Below are 14000 nucleotides of genomic sequence, written 5' to 3'. Positions count from 1 at the left end.
AGAACTGGGACAAGGACAGGGCTTGACTGGAACATGCATCACTAACCCCCACCAGACATAGGCAGAAAGGTCCTCAAAGCAGAGCCTGTCTACACCTCCTTCTAAGGAAGCTCTAACCCCTCCACTTCTTTGGAAGGGTTTACTGTGCTGCTCTATTGCCCTCCTCTTCCATGTGCATCCTGGTGGCATAGACATCCTGATAGCTTTTCTTCTCCCAGGCCAGGAGTATGATCAGGGTCTGAAGGATTAGTCACATTGGCGTCAGCAAAATCCAGCAAGAGTCAAAGCTTCAGTGAAAACAGTTTACTGAAAAGAAAATTCTCCTTACTAAGTGCAGTGACAAAGCAGCAGGCAGAGGCTGTGGCTGAGCTGCAGATTTCTAATTTGTGACACCACAGCATCCACGCTTTGGCTCAGCCCCTCTGCACCTCCCTACAGCTTTCCCTGCCAGGGTCATGCTGCAAAATATGGCTGCTTCCAAGAGAGGAGCTGGGCAAGCAGGAAACCACAGCTAAATTCCCCACGGGCCTCGGGTGGTTTAGAAGTGCCTGTTGGTAGGTAGGTTCTTCAACAGTGTGCATGTTGCTTACAGGTCAATGCACATTCTCCTTAAAATTTCAGGGCACATTTTTCCTCTACTGCATGCTTTTATTTGCCTTAGAAACTGGCACAGGGGAAGCAGGGATGATTTTAGGCTCTAGGGGCAAAGCCTGCATTAAGAATGTTTACTTTTGTTTTTCCTTAAACTGGATGATTTTTATTTTCAGCCTCCCCAAACTTTGGGGGACCTTCTGGTCAGCTCAGGTGAGAAAATACCAAGCTGGCAATTTTTCCCTGCTGTTTTTACTGCCTTAGATTGAAATCCACATTTCTTTAACATGTTCATGCTGTTCGTATACTGCACTGAGGAGCTGAGGAGGAAAGAGAAGGGCAAGGACCAGTTCACCTGCCAGCTTAATAGCCTGTTTGGATAAGGCTAAAAGCAAACTGTGGTTTTGACTGTAAGAAGTGATGTCCTCAGGACCACAGATGATATTACATACTCGTGATCAACAGATGTTACAAAGCAATGTCATTTTTTTTCATCTTTAACCTCTGGAAGATGTAGGTCTGTAAAACACTAAAATAAGTCAGAATGTTCATAATTACAGGTTCTAAATTCTTTAACTAACATGGCTACAATATGGATGTCATGAGACCTAAAACTGCAACTATCAACAAGCCAAAATATTCACAAAAAGGACAAATGAAATATGAACACAAGGGATAGTCCTGAGTCAGAGCTTACAGCAAATACAAACTGAGGTTACCTTGAAACTCAGAAAGTGTAGTAGCCTGTGCTTCCCATTTCAACAAACTATTGCATATGATTTTATAGTTCACAAAATATTTTGGACAAGTTATTCTGGACTCTCAGCTTGTAATTGTCCATAGAAACTATTTGTATTTAACCATTAACATACCCTGAGCTGAGAATAATTACGTTGATCCTGAGAAAATGAATACTTACAATAACATTTTTATTTTACAGAATCTTGTCTTCACCGAAGATGAGCTAGACAACCTAGCGGAGACACAAATAGTTTCTTTGAACTATCTTTTATGATCTCCCTCATTTTAAATCACCTCTTTCTTTCCTTTATTCCCATAAACTTTCCTTTTTATCCTGCTTCCAAGTTTTCCTCAGAAAATACCAGATATTCCAGCATTCTGCAGTTTTCCTTCTTTATGAGGACTACAAACCATTTATCCGCATTAGCTGTTTGTGAAGTTCCCATCAGCAAGGTTCACACAGACTGAAAGGCTCTAAATCCCATTGACAATTCCTTAAATTATACAGTGCCAACTTCTTTCTAAGACTTTCTCTGACATTGCTTCTGTCTTCAGTACTAGCTGATAATTTTTTGGATGCATACAGGGCCAGATCCGGAAGAAATAAGAAACAGCTAAAAAGTAGATCCAAAGAACACACAGAATATTCATAAAGGTATGATGTTTTAAACTGCTTACACTAGTTTCTGGTAAATAAACTGTATTCTTTTTCTTAAGACAATGCTGTGATAAATTAAAACTATTAAATATGTGACTACTTTTATCACATTTCTATAAAATTCAGCTGTCAGTTGCAAAGTGATATTTATCCTTTTTTATTTTATGCTATCAAGGAGACTTGAGTAAAGGCTGCAGTGCTTTAAATTTCAGCTTTTAGTTTGGGAAAATACCAGCAAAAAGACAAATAGTCTTCAGTAAGACTGCAGATATAAGTGCCTCCAGAGCCCAGGTGAGCTGTGCTGCTCCATCTGCACTCTGTTCTCTGTGCCAGGCTGCTTGGCAGGGGAAAGTAACGGACAGGACCCTGCTGTCCAAGCATTGCAGAAGACATGAATCTTGTCAATTTTGGATTGGATTCCCCGCCAGTTATCAAGCAAGCAGCCAGCAAACTGCAGCACACCACACAGAGATGTGAACATTGGCATTTCTGTGCCCCATTGCCCCCTGGATGGCACTTACTGAGGCATTTCTGTGAGCTCCCTGTCTCTAGGTACTACAGAGGCCATGACCAGTTAACAAGGTTGACTGTATGTACACCAGCTGAAACATAAACTGTGTTTACATAGTGCATAGCTTAGAGCAGCTTTAATGTGCAACTCAAAATGAAGTCTCTCTTTCTCTGGACAAGCTTATAGGAACTATAACCTGGTTTCACAAGATTTCAGGTTCTTTGTATTTCTGTTACTTCAGGGTTCTGAACTCTAGCATTGCAATTGTATTCTCAAGGGTTTTAGTCACCGCCAAGAGATTTTATCACTGTGTACTTCACGTTAGCCAGGACTACAGTGATATTCAAAGCATACTCTGGTGGTCAACAGGAAAAATGCTCTTTATATAAGAACTTCTCTGTTACCAACTGAATGAGGGAAAAAAGTACTTTTTTTTGCTGAGTTAGATTCATATTTTGTGGTTAGTAAAGATATGTTATATTCTTTACTTTTAAAGTGCTTCCTTTAGGAATGTTGATTCCTGAAAGCATCTCTCTCTCTTTTATCCTCTGATTTTCCTATTATCCTTCTGCTCTATTACCAGTTTTATTCTATACTTCATCTTATCCACAGCATTTTCTTCCAGTCTAGATATGAATCAATAACTAGAGCCTTTCAAAATGACAGGAAAATATATTTAAAGGGGAAAAAGCAGATAAAATATCTTACTGATGTCATTTATAGATCATATTCAGCCAGTTTTATCAACTTGCAATCAATGATTCACGAGCAAGAGACCTCTCATGTGAGTTCATCCTGAAGTAGGGAAAACCAGAGACTTGAACTGTAACACTTTTACAGCTGCTACAGTAGCCTGAATAAAACAGCCACAAACAAGTATGGACTCTCTAGGGATCTCCACAAGGGGCCATGAAAACTTAGATCTCCTCATGGAGTTGTCCAGATAGTTGCACCTCTCTTCTCAGATGAATTTAGCCAGGCCTTAGTGATCAACAGAGCTGCTATCAAAATGTTCAGGGATTAGGTAATTCAGGACTTAATAACGCTACAGCCAGTTCAGAAAGGTGCTTCTTGGAAGCTCAGCAGCAGAGACTGCTGACAGCAGTTCAGCCTCATGCCTTGTCCTTATCCCTGGGTCCGCATATGTTGCTGTGTCTACTTCATACAAGAAGCAGCTTCTTCAAGGTTCTTTCTAAACTAGGGTACCTGAAGACTGTGATGCACAACCATGTTAGAGGAGTTTACCAGCTTATTGTTTGCTGACCAAGCTACTGTAATCACTGGTACATGACTGTGGGCATACTGTTAGCCCAACCCAGGTATAAAGAGATGCAACTTAATTGAAGCCTTCTGATTTAAAGTTAATCAAAAGAGGTGAATGCTAAACCACACTGTCTCATAGCTGGAACAGGCCAAGAATGGAAAATTAATATAGCTCAGTAGATGGGTAACAACTTAGTAAACCCTGATCATTTCATTTTGTTCTCGACTATACCTGGCCCAATGAATATTGTGATTTCTCATGGCAACTACCTTCCACTAGTCCAAGGAAACCTCTGCAAAGGAAAAAAAATTACCAAGAAAAGCCAGACCACTAATGGTTTACAGACCTGCAGCTTGCTCCTGTAGGAACTCCAGAACAGCACAAACTCAAAAAAACAAGGTACAATTGCAACTCCTGAAACCAAAACCTTTCCATATATCTCAAAGAAGACAGTTAAATCAGTGCCAGAAACTATTAAGAACAGCAGGCCCCAGATATCTTTCCTAGTCTCGTAAAAAAAAAAAAAAAATCTGTTTTGAGGCTTTGGGTACTTTTTCTTTCTTTCTGGTAGAAATAATGAAGTGATTAAATGATTCAATGTAGAATCATGAACATTTCTGGGATAGATTCATGTGCTACCTTTTGGTTGGAGTCTGAGGCTGTAATATTATGATGCTGCAATGTTAGCAATCATTTGATTCTTGGGCTTTTGTCCTGCACTCACATGGAACATCAAAACAAGCTTAATGTCATTTTAAAGATTGTAATCTAAACTAGAAGCTTTAAATGATGCCCATGTTGACACCATATGCCAAGAAGATAGGGGGAAAGTGTGATTTAATCATCTGGCAAGTTTTTAAAATATTTGTTCAGCACTTCTATTTTCCACTAATGTAATTTACCAGTAGCAGGGGAATTAAAGTAAAAACTGTCTGTACAGATATATATCTTGCTTATCCATATTTTCATGAAAAAGGACACTGATAGGAGACTTCAGATTTTGTCAAAACTCGAAAGAATATTACAGACATCAAAATAAAACAGACTGTGCTACTGATACCCTGGTACAGAATGTACCAAAATCGCCATGGAAGCTAAATGGGTTTGTTGGCACCTGGACGTGTCAGAGCTCCTCCCAAAGAAGAGGTCACTTGACTCAGGAAGAAGTTCAAGGGAAGTAAGGCTTGTTTATGTTTCTTCTGTCTTTGTCTGAGAAAAACTGTGGTGCACCATTAAGAACACCTGTAGGGCATGCGCTGCATCCCTTCTTCAGACCGAGAGTTTGCAGATGTTCAAACTCTTGAACATCTTCTGTTCAATCACCTTCTTCAGGCTGTCATTTTTTCCTGGGGACCATGACCATTTGCCATAGCTTGACATGACAGTCACACAAGGAAACAGAACCTTGCATTTGAATTTTGTGCTTAATTGGGTCTCATTAAGAACTGCAGAGTGGTTTTTGCCTTTTAAGTTCTGGGCAATGAAGTCATCCCAGATTGAAATTGTATACACAAAAGTTGGGTTTGATGCTCAAGAGCAGACACTGGGGAAGACTTCAGCTCTATTGGGCTGTTAGAAATGTCATGTGCAATCTGGGCAACACCACTACATCTCAACTCCTGGCAGCCCTTTCAGTCCTAGATAAACACAGGAGGGAAGAAGCACGGACTTCTCACTGCATCCTTAAAATGCGTGCACTCAATGTATGATAATGCAGGAAAGGGGCAAGATTAACAAGCATGATTTTAGACAGAAAGCAAATGCAGGCTTCAAAGAGCCTACGATGTTTTTTAATTAATAAGGGATCAGTAGGAGCCAATTAAATCATGGCTATTCCAAATGGAGAAGATTGCTTGTCTTTTCCCTGTGCTGTTTGCTACGCAGCAGTCTTAAACTTAGCAGTTCCTCAAAAAAAGTGTGCTCTGTGCCTTTTCAAACTACTTTGCTTTTTGCAGTGATAATTAAGTGACAGCTAAGAAAAAAAAAACTTCATTTTTTAAAGTTTAAGCTTTAGTTAACAAAAAAAAAAGTTTTCATCAGTAGTTTTAAAAAACTAAAGGACCTTATCAAAATAACTAGGAACAGACAGAACTGTTCTGGCCATCCACACAAAATTAAGGTACATTTTTCTTTGCTTTAGAGGGCAGCTAAATATGTTCAGATCCAATTCTTTGTGTTATTCAGTGTTTTCACATGGAGGCAAATCATTAGGAGAGAAAACTTTGTAACTGTGGAAAACAAAAATCTTCAGTTAAAAAATTCAAAGCTGTTGCTTATGGCTGATCAGCAAGTGGAAGAAGCTGACATTTCATGTAGTGGCCAATCTACTCCACTGATTCCAATGAACTTAAAGGTAAACATATTTTCATTGGAGTCTATGACACATAAATGAAGACACTAGCCAAAAGGAACAAAGGGGAAAGTAATCCACAATAAATTATTTTTCTAATGAAAATTTGCACTCATTACTATGTTAGCCAAGGTAGCTTGTACTGAAAGAAGGGCCCTACCAGGGACCATTTTCAGACCAATGTCCAAGATAAACTTGCTTGCCTATTATATCTAAATTCAACTATTCAGACTGCGCAATATCCAGAGCTACTAAACTGTCTCCATACACTCAGAATGCAGAGAGAAAGTTATTACAGCTTATTTAAATATACATACTAAATGTCATAACCATCTCTTTACTATGTAAAAAGTCAGGCGTTGGCAGCTCTGGGCAACAGGTAGTCCAAGGTGATCACAGCTCAGTTTAGGAAAGGTCCGTTTTACATACTTCTACGGACTTGTGTTTTTTCCCAACATTGCTCAATTCAAGAATTCAAGCTTATTAAGAAACTGGACCCCAAGTCATAATTACCTTTATTTTTCAAGAAGGTTCTGTGGTTTTGACTCATGTTTGGGTTTATTATTTTTTCCACTTTTCCCTGATGTCATCCTTTGTGTCTAGAAATGTGTAACTACAACAATGTTGTCCAGCTTCTGATATCTACAAAACAGGAACATTTCATGATCTCACCAGTGGAGCTGTCTTGAGAAGAACCAAAATCCGTATATCAAATATTGCCACGTAATGTCTCATCCCTCAAACGCAATTTAAGCAGTTGACCCAAATATCATTATTTGCATCCTACTTTCAACTTTGTCTGTTCAGAGATATGGCTACCCCAAGACTTTCTGTCTCCCCTGCAGCTGCAGGTCTTCATTCCCTTCCTGTGGTATTGTTATTTTTTGTTTATGTCACAGTCTGTGATAGGAGAGTTGTTTAATACAGAAAATAATAAAAGAAATGGGCTTTATAAGGTTTCAGGGAGCTAACATTTCAAAACATATTTTGCTTGCTACCCATATAACTGTAGTTTAGCTTACTGACACTCAAATATCTTGATGCCCTTCTCACATCATATTCAGAAGACAGGCAGCTTAGGAAAAAAATCTGTGTAGCTCCAGGTTATGTAGTATGCTCCAGCATATCAATACTCTTGAAACAGTAAGCTATAATATATTCTATCAGTCAAATCAATCCCCCCACTTTCCCCAGACAGAGGCAAGCCTTACCTGAATTCCTAAGCAGGAGAGCTTTCACTCATTGTACCTTCAAAGAAATAAATTCAGCCAATTCATTTTAATTGCCTTGGAGTAATCAGCTGTGAATCTCAATACAGAAGTTAGCATTTTCTTCGTCTCTGGAGTTATATTTTGGACCCACCCTCATTCTGTGAGAGAATGTCCATAACAGACATTGCCTCCAAACCCACCTTTCATCCTGGGAGCTTAGGAGATACCCTTCTTTCCTCTACACTTTCTTTTTACCGCACCTAGATCACTTCTTCCTTCTTGACATATTCACTTATACTCTGTGGAAAGCAATATCTTTGCACTTCGGTTCTTACCTACAGGAAAATCAGGCTACTTTGTGAGTCTTTTGTTAACATACTGTTGGATTCACCACTCTTCCTGGTTAGCCAAAAAATATGCATATTTCCAGGCTTGAGTTTTTACCTCTAATTTGAGGGGCTTTTATTTTAAAATAAGGCTCACATGGACGTGTTGTCTATCTCTCAGCATTTTGTGAAGTCATGAACTGCACTGCATTAGTAAAGTGACCATAGAGACAAAAAAATTACAAGCTTAATCTACAATGTGCTTTAGAAAGGGGTTTATTAAAAAAAAGCACAGAGTTTTCAATTCCACATTTGTATTGCTTTGCATTGCCTCAGAAAGCGCTGTCTGTGAAAACCAGCAAAGATGGCTGTTAAGTTTATAACCTGTCTGCTAATTTCAGAGACACTTGCTGAGAATGTCTCTGGTTGTAATTGCTGTCTTGATTTACATAACTCTGTTACTTCACCATCTATACTAATTGGCAGCCTTGGCCTACACTTTTGTATTTCACTAGTCTCCTTCAGAAAGTGGACATACTGTAATGGTAACACTTTTTCTGGTGCCCCATTTCCCTAGGACACTGTGCGTTATCATATATGTGGGCATGGTAGAAAGCCAACTCAAGTGCTGCATCCTTTCAATTTCTCGTTTGTTTTCCCTCAGGAAGCTGCAGTAACTTCCCATGATTTCCTCTCTTCCGTTCTTAGGATTCCTTCTGTGAGGAAAAACACCAGTATCACAGAGCAGGTATCTCCTGAACTATTTTTTTTACCACAACTGTCCCATTTCTTTGCTGTTTCAGAAAGAGAGAAGCAGTAGAGAAAAAATGGAACTATGCCACCTTAAGCAATATTAACAGTAAATGTCTTTTTTAAAAAAAGCTAATGTCTGCTGACTGCAGAATTCTTCTTTAAAAGCCTGCTGCCAGAAAAAATCCCTCCCGCTCTCTCAGATGCACACTCAGCTGCAAAAGACGAGGTGACTAAGCTCTATGTGCTTCTCTACTTTAGGGCTCCGCTTTTGTATCTGGCCTTTACCAGAATCACTTACAGATGGAAAATTAGTAATTTCACTGCTAAAAAAAACCTGAAAAAGTATCAATGAGATTTGAAGGAGATGGGAGAGTGAAAAGACTAAATATCCCAAAAAGACTTGTGGGCATTCTTAGGAGTAGCTTTTGTGCATTGTTTTCCTCACACTCCTGAAGTGATGAGATTTTTTCGTGTGAGTTTTTCATGTCTTTCCACAGGATAAGATGAAGCAAAACATTTTTTCCTGACTCTAAGTTTTTCTTCTGGACTGGCAACAGACTTCATTGTATGAATTCTGCAATAAACTGACCTGCTGCTGCAGTGTGTACCACCGTGATGGTGGTAACAGGAACTCTAGGGCAGCTTCATTAGAGTCAGGAATGGAGTGGTTTAATAATTGTAATACAAAATGGAATAAAGCAACCACTGCACTTCTCCACTGTTGTTTTTGCACTGCGTTATTTGAATCTACTTCTTAGGAAAATAAAAAAAATCTCCATTTATATGAATTATCTCCATTATAAGGTTTAGCACTGAAGTAGTTAACCATGTTGATTTCTACAGTGGTATATTTAAGTTTCAGAGTTAACATCCCTCTGAAACAAATAGAGCTGATTATTCTTTTTAGAACAAATTATTCTTGTTCTACAGACTGAGGTATTGTCTACATTAAGAACATTTGCACCATTATAACTACCCTAATTTTAGTCACATCAATCCCACTCCTTGATGTAGACGGATTGTACCTAACCACATCAGCTAAAGCATTGCTTTATGGCTCGGCAGGCTGCTCATGTTAGGCATTTTCAACAAAGAACAATGGAGTTCCATTAGCGTAAAGTTTCCCAAATGGGGAAAGAAGATATTCCATCACTCTTTGCATTCAAAAAAAATTGTATCTTGAACTATAAGGAATTAAGATTTTTTTAAAGCAAGGAAAATAAAAATTAAGAAAAAATGTAATGACCAAACTGGGGCAGCCCCACTCCAAGTGCCTGAGGAGCATAAGTTCCTGATGCAAAGAGCTCTCTGTTTAATAGACAGGGGTGCATTGTCAAAGACTGAGTGTACCTACTTTCAAAGCAGGCTACTCATATATCTCACAATACAAACCACTGCCTTTCACATCATCTAACTAATGCTAAAGGGTCTTGTGTTCCCTTGAGAATGAACAGATATTTTGTTTGCATACTACCTGACACTGAAGGGTCAGCTACCACAATATAAATATTTAAACCTAATAACTAGGGAGGTAATATCATGGGGCTATGTTAACATAATGGTTGCTAAAGCTCATAGTGAATAGGGAAAAACCTTGTTTTCTTTTTTTTTTTTCTAAGAGGTAGGAGAATAGAAGCCAGACTTTCAAAATACAGAATCAAAAGTTGACCAAAGCCTGAATTTTTGTGCCCATTGACACTGTAGCCGAAGAGCGCAGATTTTCAGCATAAGGCACAGCACACATTGATTTTGCCAGTGTAAGGAGTCAGACAATACAAAAGGGGCTGGCGGCAGCAGAAACAGGGCTTTGCCTCTTTCTTCCTCCTCCTCCCCTCCCTAGAACATAACATATTTCTACCAGGAACAAAAATAAATAAATCTTCAGTTGTCTTGCTGTGCCCAATTAGTATTCCATCCATGAACTGTCCCATCAGGGAAAAATGCCTCCCTCACACACGTGTTCAGGATAGCACTGATGGATCTGAGGGCCTCTCCAAACACAGTGACCATCTGCTAGGCAAAACATAGGGGTCTGACAAGCAGGAGCCATTCAGCCCTGTTGTTGGGCCACATTATTACATATTTGACAAGGGTAATGAGAGGCTGTCATTAACCTTACATGACAGTCTCCACAATGACACACACTAAAGCAAGAACAAAGAGCAGAACTCAGTAAAAAGGCACCTACTTCTCATTTAACCCTGGAATTGTCAGACACTATTATTGCTAATGGAGGCTGGCGGTCCTGGGGTTAATTTCCATCTCTGTGCTCTGCTTGTTCTCTTTTTGAAATGTACTCCTCATATGGTTAAGGAAGCAGTTTTATCAGGGCTATTGGGAAGGCAATGCATTATTTATCATAACACACTGAGATGTAAGAACAGAGAGGTTGTCCTGGAGGAATGAACAAACAGACATATTTCACAAACCCTTCTGATGGTCTGAAAAAAAAAAAAAAAGCATTTCTGAGTTCAGTTTCTGATATTTAAGGTTGTTGTTGCCTAAATGTGACATTTCTCTCATCCATATTTCCTCCCAGATTTCTGTCAAGCTAAAAGTCACAAGGCTGTTTTTCCTGGTGACCCTGTCACAGTCACCTGGCTTTATAATCACAGGGAAAACCCATCACGAAAGTTAATCGGTTGCTGGGCTTTTAGTTGAACAGCAGATATAGGATAAGGCAGTATTTACAATTTCAGGAAATAAAAGGTCATCTGAATATAAAATCTCTGTCTCAGATGAGATGATATGGGTTACAGTCCTCCAGCGAGTAACAGAGATCTTGTAACAGAGCCGCTTGCCACCTAGGCAATATGAGGAATACATCTATTCACATGGTGACCTCCAGGCTGAACCTAGGACCAGGGGCTTTGGAAATGAATGCAAGAACTTATTCAGATGCTTTGGCATATTAAGGACAAATGATAGAAGTGGAAGTAAAGATTATGTCTCACTGCAGGAGTCTCAAAGCTGGTACAGCTGGGCGTGAGCTCACAGGAGTCACAAGGTTTGGGAACAGCTAGAGCCAATGAGAAAATAGGACATCAGGTGGTGGGTAGCCTCAGTATGAAGATGCTCAGAGCTACTAGGGGGAGGGGACATCATCTCTGTGGAGCAGCTCTCTATAAATAGCATACAAAAAGCATATCACTTTCTTTCCAGACAAAGAAGAGAATGTAGCTAGCCTTCCAGAGAAACTGGCTAGGAGGCTGGAAAAAAATCTGGTGGAAAGATTAATTGTTCCATGGAAAAAGTGAAAGTTAAGAACTGCAATTAGAGGACAAACTATCCAAGAAGTGAGTCTATGCAAGATGGTATTTTTTCTCCTTACGGTGAACTAAGAATCATCAAAAGTTTACAAGGCATTTCTCTACTAGAAAATGTTGTGCAAGCACATTTAAGATTTTGAATGGCTTTTCTGAATTTATTGCAATGGTCCTTTGCAGAGTCGGATGCCGACATCATGTGCTATCTTTTCTGGTTTTTCTCTGTAGAGAGTCCTCTTCCCAAGCTGCCCACAAAAGAGTCTGGTTTACAGTTAAATAAGTCTTGTTGCCATTGAATCAAACATCTTTTGTTATCTACCCATCCAGAATTCATTTTCCTTTAACAGCTGCACGATCCAACCATTGTTTTACAACTACTCCCAAAGAGCTACTGAAAGAGGCAAAACACATGCAAAACTGAGTTCTGCTTTGAAATGACAAAAATGCCAGTGAAGCATTTTTCCTGCTTTACTCAGGCTGGTGTACAGCTACAGGCATTCAATGAATAGTCGAAATATATGACTCACCTACCCCATCACTTTATCATGGAATAAGGCTAACCCACTAGTGCTCCTCCCCAAGAGGGCTTTCTTCTCAGTTGTCACAAAACTCCATTCATTAATTTCCCCAGTAAATGTGTGTGTCAGAATACTAAGGATGACTGAAGCATTTGTGCTGCAGTACCATCAATATATGGATTGTACACAGCTCTCTGTCTTTCTATCTCTCTCCTTCCCTGCCCCCAACTCTAACCTACCTCTACCTACTCCCTCTTCCCGTTTTCTCAATCCTTAGTCTCAAAAATTCTTGCCTTTAGCTCAAGACAGTAATAGAGAAGTCTACCTTCATCATCCGAGTCTTAACAGACTGGTATGATTTCTAAGAATGGTTGTAAAGTGGTTTGTTTTAGGACTCACTGATGTTGGCTTTAACAAGTATGACTACTTTTCTCTAGCACATACAACGAGAATGAAGCCAAATTACCCCTGGTTAGGATTTGTTAGGCTCTTTATAACTGGTGGATATGCTCACCTTTGCTTAGTTCAGACTCTGGCCATGTGCCTATGAACAATGGGAGATGGTAGTGGCTGGAAAGACAGCAATTCCTTACAAGCTTTTCTGAATATTTTATGTACTACCCTTACAGCAGAAGAAAATTATTTATGAATATAGAAAGATAATCACTCCTAAGGAAATCTTCAAATATAGCGTAAGCATAATATTCCAGTGACTTTTAATTCTGTGGAGAATTTGAAGACCCTGTGTTATCAAGATCCCCCAGGACAACAAAAAAGGTTTTATATGTCTTTCCTTAAAGGGAATTTTAAAAAGGTTCTTTAACTAATTAGCGAATCTTCTTGGGAATTCTCAGAAATAGTACTCTGTAATCAAAAAGGAAGAATACCTAATAATTTTCAAACAAAACAAACCTGATACCCCATTTTAAATGTAAAATTCACACCTTAATAAAAGACAAGGTCGGATGGTTCCATCATAACACACAATGAGTTCCCTCAGCATGTCCAGCTTCTACGAACATCCCATTTACCTATAAGACCTATTTCCTCACAAATTCATGTTTTCAATTATTTATGGTTCCATTGTCCTTGTAAGGTTATATAAATCTATTACATTTTCATTTAATATTATACTTAGCTATTAAATGTTCATATCATTAATCACCAGAATTGCTTTTCATTTTATTTTTCTGAAACTGAGATTATTTGCAGTTTTCCTCCAATATTTTTTCAGTGGTTCTATTTGGTATGATTTTTCAAGAAATGTATATACTGGGTAAGATTTTTGCTGTGTATGATATTAAATAAAGAAAGATCATCATCATATAAATGGTAACACTGTACTGCACTGCAGTCACTTGACATTTTCTAAAAGCTACAATCAACTTGATATAGAGTCAGAGAAATAATATCTAATACTGAATTCTAACTGGAAAACAAATGAGGAGTACTAATAGAATGCAGTTCTGTTGTATTTTGCATAACATTCAAGAACAGAAAAATTATTTTTTATCACCTGCCCAAGCCACATGTACATGCCCAGCCTTTGATCTATTGTGTAGGTTACAGCATATGAAATAGAAACAAATGAAAGATTTACAGTATATCCTGTCTTGCTGTTTTTAAAGAAAGAAAAAAGTAAAAAGAAGGGAAAAGAAAGAATTATCAATATAAACAGATATTTCTGCTATCGTGGAAAAAGGAATCAGTATCCTTTGGAATACAGAACCATATAAAATGGTTCATATATTTTTATCAGAAGGAGAGAGTTCGTTCTACATGCTTAGCATATATTGGCAAGTTGTGCCACT

General features: G+C 38.7%; 1 long non-coding RNA gene across 1 annotated transcript in view; it reads left to right on the top strand.

Moving 5' to 3' along the window:
• The first annotated feature begins 451 nt into the window (after nt 1-451).
• Nucleotides 452-14000, top strand: part of LOC138718608 (uncharacterized) — a 63647-nt gene continuing 50098 nt past the window's right edge. The window contains exon 1 of the long non-coding RNA XR_011337118.1: nt 452-554. This is a non-coding gene — a long non-coding RNA (uncharacterized lncRNA). The remainder of the gene's footprint in view (nt 555-14000) is intronic.

The sequence above is a fragment of the Phaenicophaeus curvirostris genome, chromosome 3, assembly GCF_032191515.1.
Source record: "Phaenicophaeus curvirostris isolate KB17595 chromosome 3, BPBGC_Pcur_1.0, whole genome shotgun sequence".
In the NCBI taxonomy this organism is placed as follows: domain Eukaryota; kingdom Metazoa; phylum Chordata; class Aves; order Cuculiformes; family Cuculidae; genus Phaenicophaeus; species Phaenicophaeus curvirostris.
Note: the sequence above shows the minus strand (reverse complement) of the source record. Positions and strands in the feature narration are given on the sequence as shown.